Here is a 15,338-nt window from a genome sequence, read left to right on the forward strand (position 1 = left end):
TTAGAGTAGAGAGAAGCTGAGTTTGAGCACCTAAGTGGACCTCAGATTCTCAAGTCAAATGATCTGAAATAGCTCCACGTAGAAATCTCTGCTCTCAGTGATCAGCAGATACAATTGTCACTTATGGTGGTTTCAAGAAATTCCAAATCTCCCAGATATAATGTTTAGACCAAATCCAAAGCTGGCCAATTCCTGAAGATCCAAATACATAATAATAACATATTAATAATAATAACAATATAATAATAATGGGTCAATCACAACACTATAAAATAGCCATTGTCTAGGAATTATGAGTCAGTTTATAAGTAGTTTGCCCCAGGTGACAGACAACTTGCTACTGACCAACACTGTGTGCCAAACACCCTTTTCAGAGCTGGGGGACATAACCATGAACATGACAGACACAAAGCCCTGCCCTAATGGAACTTACATTCCTGGAAAGCACTGGCACAGGCTGCCCACCTAGATCTAGGGAAAAGAGGGTGGCAGCAGAGTGTCTGCTAGGTCCCAGGGGAGGGTCACCCAAGGAAGGGGAGGGGACATCTGGGGCCATGGACCGCAGCAGGCAGCCAGGACCCAAGCAGCCTAGCCACACTGGGAGCCTCCCGGGCATGTGACAGCTCTTCACTCTCAGAGATGGCTCTGCCCACACCCACCTCAGCACTTGAAAGGGCCTCAAGTCTCAAAAGATTTCCTGTTGCTTTGTCCTTAAAGTACACTCTGCTGCCATTGCTGTTTACAAAGGACAGAAAGGAAAGCTAAATGCCCAGAACTGGTACTCAAAAAGCTTTTAGGATCTCAGCACTACACAATTGGCTGAGCCTCAGAAAAGGCTGACTTTGTTTGAGCAAAGCCACTCCACTCATCTGAGGCTTCTGTGCTGACCCAGGGAGTCCCATTTTATAGTCAGAAAGGAGAGGAAGGCCACACGGACAGGGGGACTTAAGAAGTCCCCAAACACCTGGAGTTTGGTGGGTTTATTGTAATGGGTCTCTGACCCATGGGGTTTATACACCCAGACTAAGCCCTGAGGATGGCAGAGAGGGAGCAGACCCAAGTTGCTTTGGTCCTGAGGATCATTGTCCCAGCTGCAAACTCCAAGTACAAAATCCCAAAGCATGACTTCCTTCCCTTGACAAAGAATTGGAATTGTAACAGGGAGGTCCCAGGAAAAGGGGAAGTTCCAGGTTCCCTGCCCCACCCAAGGGAGGGTGGAACTGAGCAGGGAGGAGAGGCAACTGGGGAAGGAAGGAAGCAGGAAGGAGAGCCAGAAGGAGACCTGGAGGAGGCACATGGAGCAGAGAGACATGTGAAGACGCTGCGCTTGCTTCTTGGTCCTGGGCTGGTTAGAACAGATGTGGGTGAGAGACCCGTGGGGAGGCAGCTTTTATCTTGATTTTGATTTTCTTTAATTTTTTTTATCTTTGATTTTGATTTTTCTCCCAGACCTGTCTGACTGTTTCTGAACCTTTCTTCTGGGTCCCTGCTGGAAGGTGCTTTAGACTTGTGGCCGACTTTCGGGCCTTGCTCAGGGCCAATCCCATTTGGGGGGACTCACTACAAGGGGATAGGTAACTTTGGGTGCTTGATTTGGAAACTATATTCTTTGTCTCTTTTGTATTGCACACTAATTGTGTTAAAATTCTTTTCCATTAAAGGTCTATATGTTTTGTCTTGATGCAGGGGATGGCAGAAACTATTTAGAGCAGGCAGGTTTGGGGGTTCTGGGGTGCCCCTCTCCCTGACCTGCAACAGAATTGCAATTGAGCCCAGGAATGGGGTTGGAGGGAAGGGAAGTGTGGGGGCACTCGCAGGGAGAATCTTGTGAAAGCCCTCAAGGAAGGAGCCAGTTTGATGATAGCTGGGCCTTGGAAACTGCCAGAGAGGTGTCAGCCTTGTGTAAGCATAAGGCACAAATAGAAGAAGAGAAGCAGAATTCACAAGAGTGTTCTGAGGAACAATAATAATCCACCAAGCACAAAACTGTGAAGCTGTCAGAAGCTACTGAAGAGTCTGTACGAAAGGGAAATGCTGGGTGCTGGCCTCCCTGCAGCCCCTCGCTGGTGAGCAAAGTGTTGCATCAGTGTCCTCTGTACAGGAGCACCAGGGAGAGCAGGCCTCTAAACCCTGGGCTTCACAGAGGGGTTCTCAGCAAGGATTGCTGTAGACCTGAAGAGGTCTTATTAGTATTTGAGGTTATGTGCCATTCATCTGAAGAACTGAAGCACACATTTTTACACTCGTCTCCCTTAAATGACATTTTCAGGGATTATGCTCATAGGAGTACAAGACTATGGATATCATGTGAAACTATGATTCTTACCTTCCCACATGTGTTTGAGCCAGTCTTATCAGATTTGATTTGGCTAGAGCTCTGCTTTCTCACTTGAAAAGGTAGTGTGGAATTCCAGAGACAGTGTCACCTGGTGCTATTATGACCTCTTATTTCCATAGATAAGGAAAAAGAAACTGAGATGTTTCTGGAACTATTCAAAATCCTGGTGAAGGTGCAAGGGGTTCAGTCTCAGCACTATGAAGCTATCAGCAGTCGTTGTAGCATGAGTTCGATCCCTTGCCAGGGAGCTGACCCACACGGCCCAGCAGACTTCTCCTGTCTCACCTGCTGCAGTGTATTTCACCTGCTGCAGTGTATTTCAGTGGATTCACCTGCTCTGCTCCCCACTCTGTCTCTGGTGAACCCTCTCACCCCCTCACCTCTGGCCTATACCCCAGCTCTTGTATGCATAAATAAATAAAATAAATCTTTAAAAAAAATCCTGATGAAATAATTGAGGTCTCTGGGGCAGTGCTGATAAACTGTATCTCCCCCTTTCATTCACCATCAGCCCCAATAGATAAATTAGGTTAAGTGAACTTTTTCCTCCCTGACCAAGTCAGGCCTCTAAATAAATCCAAGCTTTCATAGCTTCCTCAACTTCTTGATTCACTTTTCTACTATTTAAATTAATCATTTCATGATCAGTTTTAATTCTCCATTTCCCCCGTAGATTATAAATTCCCAGAGAAAAGAAAGAGTGTTGGCTTTTTCTCAGTTTGCCCAACATCTAGTAAAATTTTTTAAATAGAGTAAGTGCCTGAGAAGTACTTGCTAAAAGCTTTTGAACAGGAGGGGGGCGGAGCAACATGGCGGCGAGGAGACGCTGCGAGTAAGATCTCCCATTAAAAAAAGTGAATAGGGAGGAAAAGCGGCAGGTCCCAGTGAGAACTGGGACACGGAAGATAAACGGGTGACGCCAGCAAACTGCCCGAAGAAGAAAGTGGCCATAAAAGAGGACTAGAAGGGAGGGAAGCGCAGAACCCTGCTCCCCCCCCGCCCACAGAGGCGGCACTCTCCTACCGGCAGAGAGGAGGAAACAACAAACCAAAACGGCCCACAAGAACAAACGACGCAGCAAGCGGGACTGTGAGTGGAAAGGAACTATTGCAGCCACCACAGCCCGTGAACGGGAGCTGAGGCGAACCCTGCAGATCCGCCCGGCGGTGAGCGAACGGCCGGCGCCATTAGAGAAGAACAAAGACCCCGGGAGACGCGCACACAGCCTGGGCTGCCGGTAAGCTGGCGCGGAAACGCGGCGCGCTCGGGGAGCTTGAAAAGCAAGTGCAGACCTGGATCGCGGCTGCCCAGGTCCCCGCGCCTGCGACCTAGGCTTGCGGGGAGACGCACGGAGGTCCTCACTGAGGTGAAGGTCCCTCCCTGAGTGAGCAGGAACCAGGCGCCCAGGCACGGGAGCTGTGCAAAAGGCGCCATTCCCGCGCCACTGAACTGGGCTACAGCCCGCGTCCTGGAACTGAGGGCTTTGAACTGAGACCCGGGGCACGAAAATTCGGGGCGTGGTTTCTCCACGACGGTGGGCACAAGGCAGACACAGCACCCCAAAGCTGTTGAGGTGTACCCTACCATTCCCGCTCTGTTCTCTGTCCCACGGGGTGGGGGGAGGCGAAAAACAGCCCCCCAAGGACAATAGGAGAGATCTCTGGCGCCACCTAGCGACCAGGAAAAAAAAGTCACTAACACCCTATAAAACAGGACATTTCTTAAGACTGCTTGAAAAGGGCAGAAGGTTTCTGGAGGACCCAGTGGCCAGCCGGGAAGTTATTCCACGCCAGCCCCTTCCGACCAGCAGTCTGAGCCCACAGAGGGAGCAGGCACCCACGTCCGGGGCAGACCGGGGGCGCAGAAGAGTGTGCCTGAAACCGGAGGCGCAGGGACTGCATCCCGCTTCGCCATTTGAGAACAGGGACATTTCTTCAGTAAAAACTGCCTAAACCAGCAGAAAGCTCCCCCAGAAGACAGAGATGGCTCCTGGAAGAGCCAGAGGGGAGCGGAGAAGTTCACCCAAGATGTCAGTCAGTCCGAGCAACACAGTGTCCAACGCATACGACAAATTAGAAAACAGACAGTAGGGAGTAGAAGAACCACACGCAACCTAACAACTCCTCAGGAAAGAAGCACACCACAAAAAGAAAACCACTCCCCAGATTGCAACGACAGCAACTTGGAAGAACTTCTGAGCCTTCCAGAAAGAGAATTTAAAATTGCCATGATTAAAAAAGTGATAGATCAGAAGAAGGAAATTGAGTCCCTAAAGAGGAAGTAAGAGAAATGCAGGAGATCAAAGAATTAATGGAGGAACTAAAGAACTCTGGGAAAAGCAATGAAAGCAGAATAGATGAAATGGAAGAACGAATAAGTAATCTTGAAGACACAGAAATAAAAGAACCAAAACAGAAAAGGAAAGAGAAGTACGAAGGAAAAAGAATGAAGAAAGACTTCGGGAACTATCTGACTCCATGAGGAAAGGAAATATAAGAGTTATAGGAATTCCAGAAGGAGAGGAGAGAGATGTAGGAACAGAGAAAATATTCCAGGAAATAATTGAAGAGAACTTCCCAAATGCGAAGAAGGAGCTGAAAATTGATATACAAGAAGCAAGAAGAACACCAAACTTCCACGACGAAAGGAAAAACACAGCAAGACACATAATAGTAAAGCTCCCAAGAATCCAGGACAAGGAAAAAATAATGAAGCTGACAAGAGGGAAGAAACAGATAACATTCAAAGGAAAACCAATCAGGCTGACATCAGACTTCTCTGAAGAAACACTACGGGCAAGGAGAGAGTGGAGGGACATAGTCAACAGACTCCAAGAAAACAGATGCCAACCAAGAATACTCTATCCCGCAAAGCTCTCTTTCCTCCATGAAGAAAGAATATGGACCTTCCCAGACAACAGAAACTCCGGAATTTCATTGCGACTAAACCCCCACTCCAAAAAATACTACAAGGAATCCTAAAGCCAGAACCTCAGAGGGACGAATAACAACGAAAGAAGACCAAAAAAAAAAAAAAGTTATTAAAAGAATAAATAAATAAAATCAAAGGAAAGACAAACATAATGGCAAATACAGATGCTAACATATCAATATTAACTCTAAATGTAAATGGACTAAACTCTTCAATAAAAAGACACAGAGTTGCAGCCTGGATTAAGAAACAAAACCCAACCTTTTGCTGTCTCCAGGAAACACATTTAGCTACAAAAGATAAAATAGGCTCAAAGTCAAAGGATGGAAAACAATCCTACAAGCAAATGGGCCAAAAAAGAAAGCAGGAACAGCTATACTTATATCAGATAAAACAGACTTCAAACTCAAAAAATAAAAAGAGACCCCAATGGTCACTACATTATGATTAAGGGGACAATACTTCAAGAAGAAATAACACTCATTAACATATACTCACCAAACGAAAGAGCACCAAAATATATCAGACAACTGTTGTCCTCTCTGAAAACAGACATCAGAGAAAACACATATGTAGTGGGAGACTTCAACACACCACTATCAACAATGGATAGATCAACAAGACAAAAAATAAGTAAAGAAACTAAAGCTCTAAATAAGGACCTAGAGCATTTGGGCTTAACAGACATCTATAGAACACTAAACCCAAAAAAAACGGAGTACACATTTTCTCAAGCGCACACGGATCATTCTCCAGGATCGATCACGTACTGGGGCACAAGACAAACATCAACAGATACACCAAGATTGAAATCATACCAACCATCTTTTCTGACCACGAAGGCATCAAACTAGAAATAATCATAAAAAGAAGGCAAGGAACTATCCTACCTCATGGAGATTAAAAGCCACACTACTGGAAGACCACTGGACTAACGAGGAGATCAAAGAAGAAATTAAAAAATTCTTTGAATTGAATGACAAGGAGGACACCAATATCCTAAATGTATGGGATGCAGCAAAAGCAGTAATAAGAGGAAATATATAGCAATAGAAGCTCACATCAAGAAACAAGAAAGAACTCAAAGAAACAACCTAATCTCGAAGCTCAAAGATCTAGAAAAGAACAACAAAAAAACCCCAGAACCAGTAGAAGAAAAGAAATAATAAAAACCAAAGCAGAAATAAATGAAATTGAAACTAAAAAAACAATCCAAAGATCAATGAAACCAAGAGCTGGTTCTTTGAAAAAATAAATAAAATAGACAAACCCCTAGCAAGGCTCACAAAGGAAAAAAGGGAGAAAGCACAAATACACAGAATCATAAATGAAAGAGGAGAAATCACAACGGACACAGCAGAAATCAAAAGAATAATCAGTAACTACTATGAACAGTTATATGGAAACAAGTTCAACAATCTAGAGGAGATGGACAAATTCCTACAACTCTACAATCACCCAAAGCTAGATAAAGAAGAAATAGAACACCTAAACAGACCAATTACAAGCAGCGAAATTGAAATGGTAATTAAAAACCTCCCCAAAAACAAAGCCTAGGACCTGATGGATTTACAAATGAATTCTACCAAACATTCAGAGACGAATTAGTGCCTATCCTTCACAAACTCTTCCAAAAAATTGAGAAGGAAGGGACAATACCAAACACGTTCTATGAAGCCAATATTACACTAATACCAAAACCGAATAAGGACACACACAAAAGGAAAACTATAGCCAATCTCCCTAATGAACACTGATGCAAAATCCTCAATAAAATTTTAGCTATCAGAATCCAACAATGTATCCATAAGATAATTCACCACGACCAAGTTGGATTCATTCCAGGGCACAAGGATGGTTTAACATCCGAAAATCAATCAACGTTATCCAACACATCAACAAAAAGAATATAAAAACCATATGATAATATCAATAGATGCTGAGAAAGCTTTCGACAAAGTGCAACACCCATTCATGATAAAAGCCCTTGAAATTCTTGGGATACAAGGAACATACCTCAACATCATAAAGGCCATCTATGACAAGCCAACAGCCAGTATCATTCTCCATGGTGAAAAGCTGAAAGCAATTCCATTAAGATCTGGAACAAGACAAGGATGTCCACTCTCACCACTGCTTTTCAATATAATACTGGAAGACCTAGCCAGAGCAATAAGACAAGAGAAAGACATCCAAGGAATCCAAATAGGAAAGAAGAAGTCAAACTATCACTATTTGCAGATGATATGATAATATACATAGAGAACCCCAAATCTCCACAGAAAAACTAATTCAACTCATCAATCAATTCAGTAAAGTGGCAGGATACAAAATCAACACGCAAAAGTCAGTAGCCTTCCTATACACAAACAATAAATCTGAAGAAGAAGAAATCAAAAAAACCACCCCTTTTATTATCGAAACAAAAAAAATCAAATATTTGGGAATAAATCTAACAAAAGAGGTAAAGGACCTATACAAAGAAAACTATAAAACACTGTTAAAAGAAATAGAAGAAGACACAAAGAAATGGAAAGACATCCCCTGCTCATGGATTGGAAGAATAAACATTATTAAAATGGCCATCCTACCAAAAGCAATATACAGATTCAATGCTATTCCAATCAAAATCTCAATGGCATTCTTCAAAGAAATAGAACAATTATTGATGAAATTCATATGGAATCACCAAAAACCCCGAATAGCCAAAGCTCTACTGAAAAAAAAAGAAGAAATGGAGGCATCACACTCCCAGACTTCAAACTATACTACAAAGCCATAATCATCAAAACTGCATGGTATTGGAACAAGAACAGACATACAGACCAATGGAATCGAATAGAAAATCCAGAAATAAACCCACAGATTTATGGTCAACTAATCTTTGACAAAGGAGCAAAGACTATGCATTGGAGCAAAGAAAGGTTGTTCAATAAATGGTGCTGGGTAAACTGGGTCGCTACATGCAAAAGAATGAAGCTTGACCACTACCTCACACCATACACAAAAATCAACTCAAAATGGATTAAAGAACTAGACATAAGACCTGAAACCATAAAATACATAGAAGGAAATATAGGCGAAACACTACGGGATTTGCACATCAAAGACATCTTTACAGACACATCACCCAAAGCAGTGATAGTGAAGAGAAAGATAAACAGCTGGGACTACATCAAATTAAAGAGCTTCTGCACAGCAAAAGAGACAATAACAAAAACAAAGAGAAACCCCACCAACTGGGAGAACATTTTTGCACCCAACACTAATGATAAAGGACTGATCACAAAAATCTGCAAAGAGCTGATGAGACTCAGCAACAACAAAGAAAATAATCCAGTCAAAAAATGGGCAGAAGAGCTAAAAAGAAACTTCTCTGAAGAGAAATGCAAATGCCAACAGACATATGAAAAATGTTCAACATCACTTGTAATCAGGGAAATGCAAATCAAAACTACCATGAGATACCATCTCACACCAGTGAGAATGGCACATATTAAAAAAACTAGCAACAACAAATGTTGGCAAGGATGTGGAGAAAAGGAACTCTTGTGCACTGTTGGTGGGAGTGCAAACTGGTCCAACCACTATGGAGAGCTGTGTGGAGATTTCTGGACCTACTAAACATAGAGCTTCCATATGATCCAGCAATTCCACTCCTAGGTATTTACCCAAAGGACACAGAAACATCAATTCCAAAGAGCACCTGCACTCCTATGTTTATAGCAGCACTGTTTACAATAGCTAAGCTTTGGAAACAACCCAAATGCCCAAAAATAGATGACTGGATCAAGAAGATGTGGTACATATATACCATGGAATATTACTCAGCATTCAAAAAAGATAAACACATGCAATTTGCAGCAACATGGATGGCACTGGAAGGGATCATGCTCAGCGAAATAAGCCAAAAAGAAAAAGAAAAATACCGGATGGTCTCACTCATAGCAGGAATCTAGAAAACTTAAATAAGGACCAGGAAAATGAATATAAGAAAGTGAAAATCAAAATCAACAAAAAACTATGAACCAGAGACACTTTTGGGGTGGGGGGCGGGAGGGGAAGGATTGGGGTCAGAATGGGGCGTTTGCAATTGTATGGGGGAATATAAAAATAAAATTTAATATTTAAAAAAAAAAAAAAAAAAAATTGTCATGAATAGCCCACCTTGGAGGGAGTAGCATCAAGGAAAATCCCAAATTATAGTTTTATAAATGTTTTTTGTACCCTATATTGGATAAATGGATATTATTATAAAGTGTGTTGCCCTCAGCTTTTAGATGGGTAGAAAAGAGTTTAGATGATTCATTGATACTGAAAATAAACAAATGATAGGTGCTGGTTATTTGATGTCAGCATTTACAGCTTCTTTCAACTCATTTACTTAATAAATATAATGCTGGGAGTACAGAAACAATAGGAACCAAACCAACACCAACCCTGCCCTATGCATTTTCTATAAAATGTTAATACAATTTATGGATTTCCCAGTGTTCCTTTTTAACAGCTTTTGTTTGCAATGTGTATACATTTGAAGAAATAAAAATGAAATGTAAAAATGGAAGATAAAAAAAAATAAATAAATAAATAAATAAATAAAAGCTTTTGAACAAATTGCATCATCCCACACCTGTCTCACAACTAAGCAAACAGCATTAATTAAAAGTATCCACTTATGGGAACAAAAACCATGAAAGTCATCCTTTCTCCTCACTCCTTACCTCCCAGCCAGTATCAAGGTTTTTAGGTTCTACCTGAAAAAACTATATGTAACATCTAATCACAGCTGTCTCCACATCCATTACCAGATTCCTTCCCGATTCCTAGAGTGCTATCTAACCCGTTTCCCCCTCTTGTCACCCTTCAAGCCACGTTCCATTCCATAGTCAAATGTATTTTTTGGTGCCCTTCCAACCCTCAACAGTCCCCCGCCGCTGCTAGGAGAAAGTCCAAAATCCTCAGAAGATCCATGCAGCTCAGCTTCCCCATCCGCCTTCATTTCTCATCCTTTTTGCTTTAAGTACAGGAATTCCCCCATTTCTAAAAGTTCATATTATACCACTTTTCTTTTACAAAAGTCCTATATTAGTACCTGCTTTTGCTAACCAGAAGAAATCCAAAAAGGATTTTCACTTTTAGGACAAAATGGAAAAAGCAAAAATAACATTCAGTACTTGTATTGCAGCCGCCATTCCAGAGGCAGCACCAAGCTCCTTTCCCAGGAATTTCTTTACACAGATTGTGTGGGTATCATATCATTCCTGCTTTTACTAGATGTTAGCGTGATTTTAGGTGTGATGTATTATTTGATATTATTTACTAAATTTTTTTGGGTTAACACTCAAAAATTTTTCTGTATGAATTAATGGTAATTGCTACTTTGCTTTATGCCATCTTGCCTTACAAGAGGTTTCATAAGAAAACTGCTTTCTGGGGCCTCCCGGGTGGCGCAGCGGGTTGAGCACAGCGCTGTGAAGCTGTCTGCAGCCTTTGCAGTGCAGGTTCGATTCCCAGCCAGCCAGGGAGATTCCCACATGGCGTGGCAGATCTCTCCTGTCGCGCCCCCTGCTCCCCTCAGCAGTATATTTCGGTCGTCTGCCCATTCTGCTCCCTGCTCTGTCTCTGGTGAATCCTCTCACTCTCCCACACCTCTGACCTGTACCCCAGTTCTTATATAAATAAATAAATCTTTTTAAAAATTAAAAAAATAATAATGAAAACTACTTTCTGACATTAGGGGAGTTGATGCACTTGAATGTGCTGCTCCTCAGAGACCACAGAACCCTCAGGATCCTCCCCCACACTGATGATTTTGCCTGTAGTTTGCCCCTCCTGACCCTTTGCCTGATCTTTTCCTGCTCATCCTTCAAGTCATAACTAGTGTTACTTCCCCCAGGAGAACTTTCTCATCCATCCTAGACTGGATCAAGGAGATGAGCAGACACTCATAACACCTGTACTCTCCATTACTGCATTTACCACCTTCTATTGAATTATTGCTGCATTTATTTAATCTCTTACTCTAAGATCGAACCCCATGTCCATCCAGGCATGGTAGTATATACGTTAGGGACATGAACTCCAGAGCCAGACCTCTGAGTTTGAACACCAGCTCTGTTGTTTCTTGGTGACATGACTCTACCACTTTTCCTTTTTTTTTTTTTTTTGCTTTACAAAACCAGTCTTTATCCCGAGCAAAATATTTTTGCCTTCCTGTTAGGTCACTGTGGTCTGAACTGAAAATGGGAAAATGCAGGAAAGTGAGATAAAATGATGGGCTGTTTGATCAATGTCATCAGATCCTCAAAGGGTGTTGACTTTCAAGAATTGTAACTTGGCAGATTGTGGGGTTCTTTGTCTCAGCATAAAACCACATTGTCCACCGTCCAAATACACTACAAATAAAGCAGTTTGGATTTTATTTACTTGTCATCAAATGGACTTCTCATTTAGCCTTTGAAAAAGATATAAGGAAATGCCAGATTTCATAGTAGGTCTGCAGGAGGCAGGCGAGATGCAGCAGGCCCAAGCTTCACTCCTCAATTCCCTTCTAAGTCATTCCTGGGGCATTTGAAGATATACAAGTATGAGCATAGTCTTACGTAGGTGTCCTACAGGCAGCTTGTATTGCACACATTCCAAGTAGAGTTCATTGTCCCCATTACTGAAACTTGTCCAGATGCCTGTTTTTGTCATCTTCATCAGCATCCCTTCTAGCTGGTACTTGAGCCAGAAATTTAGAGTGATTTTTAAATTTTCCTTCCCTTCTCATCTGCCAGCATTTAATATTTCACTAAATCCTGCCCAGACTGCCTCAGCAATGCTGCTTCTCCAGCAGCTTCTTCACATTCTGCCTATGCATTAGGCACACACATAGGCATATACATTCAGCCTATATATTAAGTATCATATATGTGGATGATCTCACTATGACTTGTTGAGGGCATCATTGTCTCCTTGTGCTCTGCTGTGCCTTCATGCCCAGGTCTCCCTCCTGTAGGATCCACCCCTCCACCTGCTGCTGGAGAAATTTGATGTCATTGCTTCCCCACAAACCTCTCCCTAGACCCACCACCCCATGTCTATAAGATTCAACACCAAAACTTTAGCTCCTTACCCATGTCCCTGGATGCAAACAACCTACTTCTCCAGTCTCATCTTGTGACACCCAAAACTGGTAGACCTCATCATTTATCAGATATGCCAGATTTCCAATTCTTGCCTTTACATAAAACTGTTTTTGTCTCTACCTGAAAATATACATTGTCTTTACTTTGCAAAAAGACTGAATGCTTAAAGGGCTAAATTGAATGTCATCATTTTTGTGTTTATTAGAGTTATAATTATATTCAGAATTTATTTATTTAGCACTTACTGTAAGGCAGCATATGTATGAAGCATCATACGTATGGATGATCTCACGTAGTACTTACTATGACTCTGGGAGTTATACAGATGAGAAGCTGAGAGTTGGAGAGGCTCACTGCTCTGGTTCACATGGCTGGGATTCCAAAGCCAATGCTCATAACCAAGAAAAACCCCACTGGCAGCAAATCCTGGGTGTACTTCCTGCAGGATTACAAGTTGTGCATAAATGTCCACATCACTGCTACAAGCCCCCAGAAAAGTTAAATTTTTTAAAAAATTTATTTCCTTATGCATACAAGAGCTGGGGTGCAGGCCAGAGGTACAGGGGGTGAGAGGATTCACCAGAGACAGAATGGGGAGCAAAACAGGCAGATCTACAGAAACACACTGCTGAAGGGAGCAGCGAGTGAGACAGGAGAGGTCTGCTGTGCCACGTGGGAATCTACCTGGCCGGCCGAGGATCAAATTCGTGCTGCAGAGGCTGCGGATTGCTTCATAGTGCGGTGCCCAACCCCTTGCACCACCAGGGAGGCCCTCCCAGAAAATTTAAAATATACCCACTTAATCTTATTTGGATATTGATTCAAACAAGCCAACTGTTCAAAAAGCACACATATTTATATAGAAAATTTAAAATCTAACTATATATTTGATATCAAGGAATTATCATTAATCATCGGTACCACAGTTATTGGGTTATTTTAAAGGTATTATCACTTAGAGATATTCTAGGCAATTTATTTTTTTTTTTTTTTTTTTTTTATAGAGGCATGCTTTATTTATTTGTTTGCTGGTTTGTTTGTTTTGTTTATACATGCACTGGGTACAGTCAGAAGCGCGGGAGGGTGAGAGAATTCACCAGAGCCAGAGCGGGGAGCAGAGCAGGCAGAAGGACCGAAGTACACTGCTGAGGGGAGCAGCGGGCGGCAGGAGAAGTCTGCACGCCATGTGGGACCCTCCTCCGGTGGCCGGGGAGCAGCCGGGGATCGAACCGGCGCCGCAGAGGCCACGGGCAGCTTCGCAACCCAGCGCTCAACCGCTGCGCCACCGGGGAGGCCCTATTCTAGGCAATTTAGAGATGAAATGATATGAAGTCAGGATGTACTTAGGGGATTTTATGTATGCATAGCCAGGTAACACCCCGTGGCATTATGTTGACAACTATTAAAAATAGGAGATGTGGACATAGAGCTTCAGTCTATTATTTACTTTATCTCTTTCTATGTTTGAAATATCTATAATGAAAATGTTCTGCAGACTCCCTCAAATAAATGAGCTTATAAATATATCCTTCTGCTCTGGGATTGATAGAGAGCAAGGGACATTTGAGACTTGATCAGTTTTGAATCCATACCAATCACTGGCACAGAGTAGAAATTCGATTAATATTTCTTGGGAGATAAAGTAGTAACTACAAAGGTTACTTCCAAAGAGGGCGGGTGGTGCTGTCTATTCTCTGGATTGTCCCACAATCCAGTGACCAATGACCCCACTGCCATCGGCATTACAATGAGCTCCCAGGGAATATTTAAACCAGCTGCTAGAGTTGGACACACTTCCCAACTCAGTTTTTTTTTAAAGATTTGTTTATTTTTATACAAGAACAGGGGTACAGGCTAGAGGTGTGGGAGGGTGAGAGGATTCACCAGAGACAGAGAGAGGAGCAGAACAGGCAGATGGACCGAAATACACTGCTGAGGGGAGCAGCAGGCGAGAGACGAGAGGTCTGCTGAGCCATGTGGGTTGCTCCCTGGCTGGCCAGGAATCGAACCCGCGCTGCAGAGGTTGCGGAAAGCTTCACAGCACTGCGCTCAACCTGCCGCTCCACCAGGAGGTGCCCAAGTCAGTTTTTTGCATCTAACCTGTGTCCACACTGATTTGGTTCCTCTAGGAACCAAACTGTCTACCCCTATATGCCCCCAGGAACTGTGGCGTGGCTTGCTCTGCTCTAAGTGCTATTCCTGCTTTTGTAAGCTAGCCCTGAGCTCTCTGTCCTGACAACTTGATCAAAAAAGAAGAAGAAGAAGAAGAAAGAAGGAAGAAGAAGAAAGAAGGAGGGGGGAAGAGGAGGGAGGAGGGGGGGTGGGGAGGGGAGGGGAGGAGGGGAGGAGGGGGAGGAGGGGAGGGGGAGGAGGAGGGGAGGAGGAGGAGGAGGAGAAGGAGAAGGAGAAGAAGAAGAAAGGGGAGGAATGGGCTGGGGGTCTTGGCCTTAAGTGCTAAAACATGAGTCCTAGCCTCATTCCCCTGGCTTGGTTTGACCACTGGTGCTGGTCCTGTTCTGGATGGGAGTCATTTGAAGCCAGACAAGTTTTCTCATTTGTGAGCAAAAGGCAAAGATTGAATCTCAGAGAAGAATGGGCTCATTCAATGGCCTCCATTCTTGCCTCTCTCCGTGGTACCTGTGTTAGGTGGCCAGAACCTATCTGTCTGATGTATGGCACCTTCCAAGCACCACCACTGAGATTGTCTGGGGAATTCAAGGCAGTGTTGGCAATCCTCTCGCAGTGAGGGGTCAGGCCTTTCCAACACTAAGTCATACTTCTCCATGGTCATCAATAGTTGCTCTGGAGAGTGAGGCAGGGCCCTGGCTGCAGCAGTGAGCAGGTTGCCAGGACCAGACCGTGAGACACCGCTCCAGTTATAAGACTCTGGGGAACCCGATATTCAGCCAAGTCTCACAATAGTCCCCAAAGCAGGAGGA

The 15,338-nt window shown here is 43.1% G+C and overlaps 1 long non-coding RNA gene across 1 annotated transcript in view; it reads right to left on the reverse strand.

The window, feature by feature from the left end:
* Positions 1-12,787, reverse strand: part of LOC129144987 (uncharacterized) — a 224,598-nt gene extending 211,811 nt beyond the window's left edge. Inside the window, exon 1 of the long non-coding RNA XR_008549928.1 lies at positions 12,703-12,787. This is a non-coding gene — a long non-coding RNA (uncharacterized LOC129144987). The remainder of the gene's footprint in view (positions 1-12,702) is intronic.
* Between the last annotated feature and the right edge of the window lie 2,551 nt (positions 12,788-15,338).

Source organism: Talpa occidentalis, unplaced genomic scaffold (assembly GCF_014898055.3).
Source record: "Talpa occidentalis isolate TD23 unplaced genomic scaffold, MPIMG_talOcc4v2.1 talOcc4.8, whole genome shotgun sequence".
In the NCBI taxonomy this organism is placed as follows: domain Eukaryota; kingdom Metazoa; phylum Chordata; class Mammalia; order Eulipotyphla; family Talpidae; genus Talpa; species Talpa occidentalis.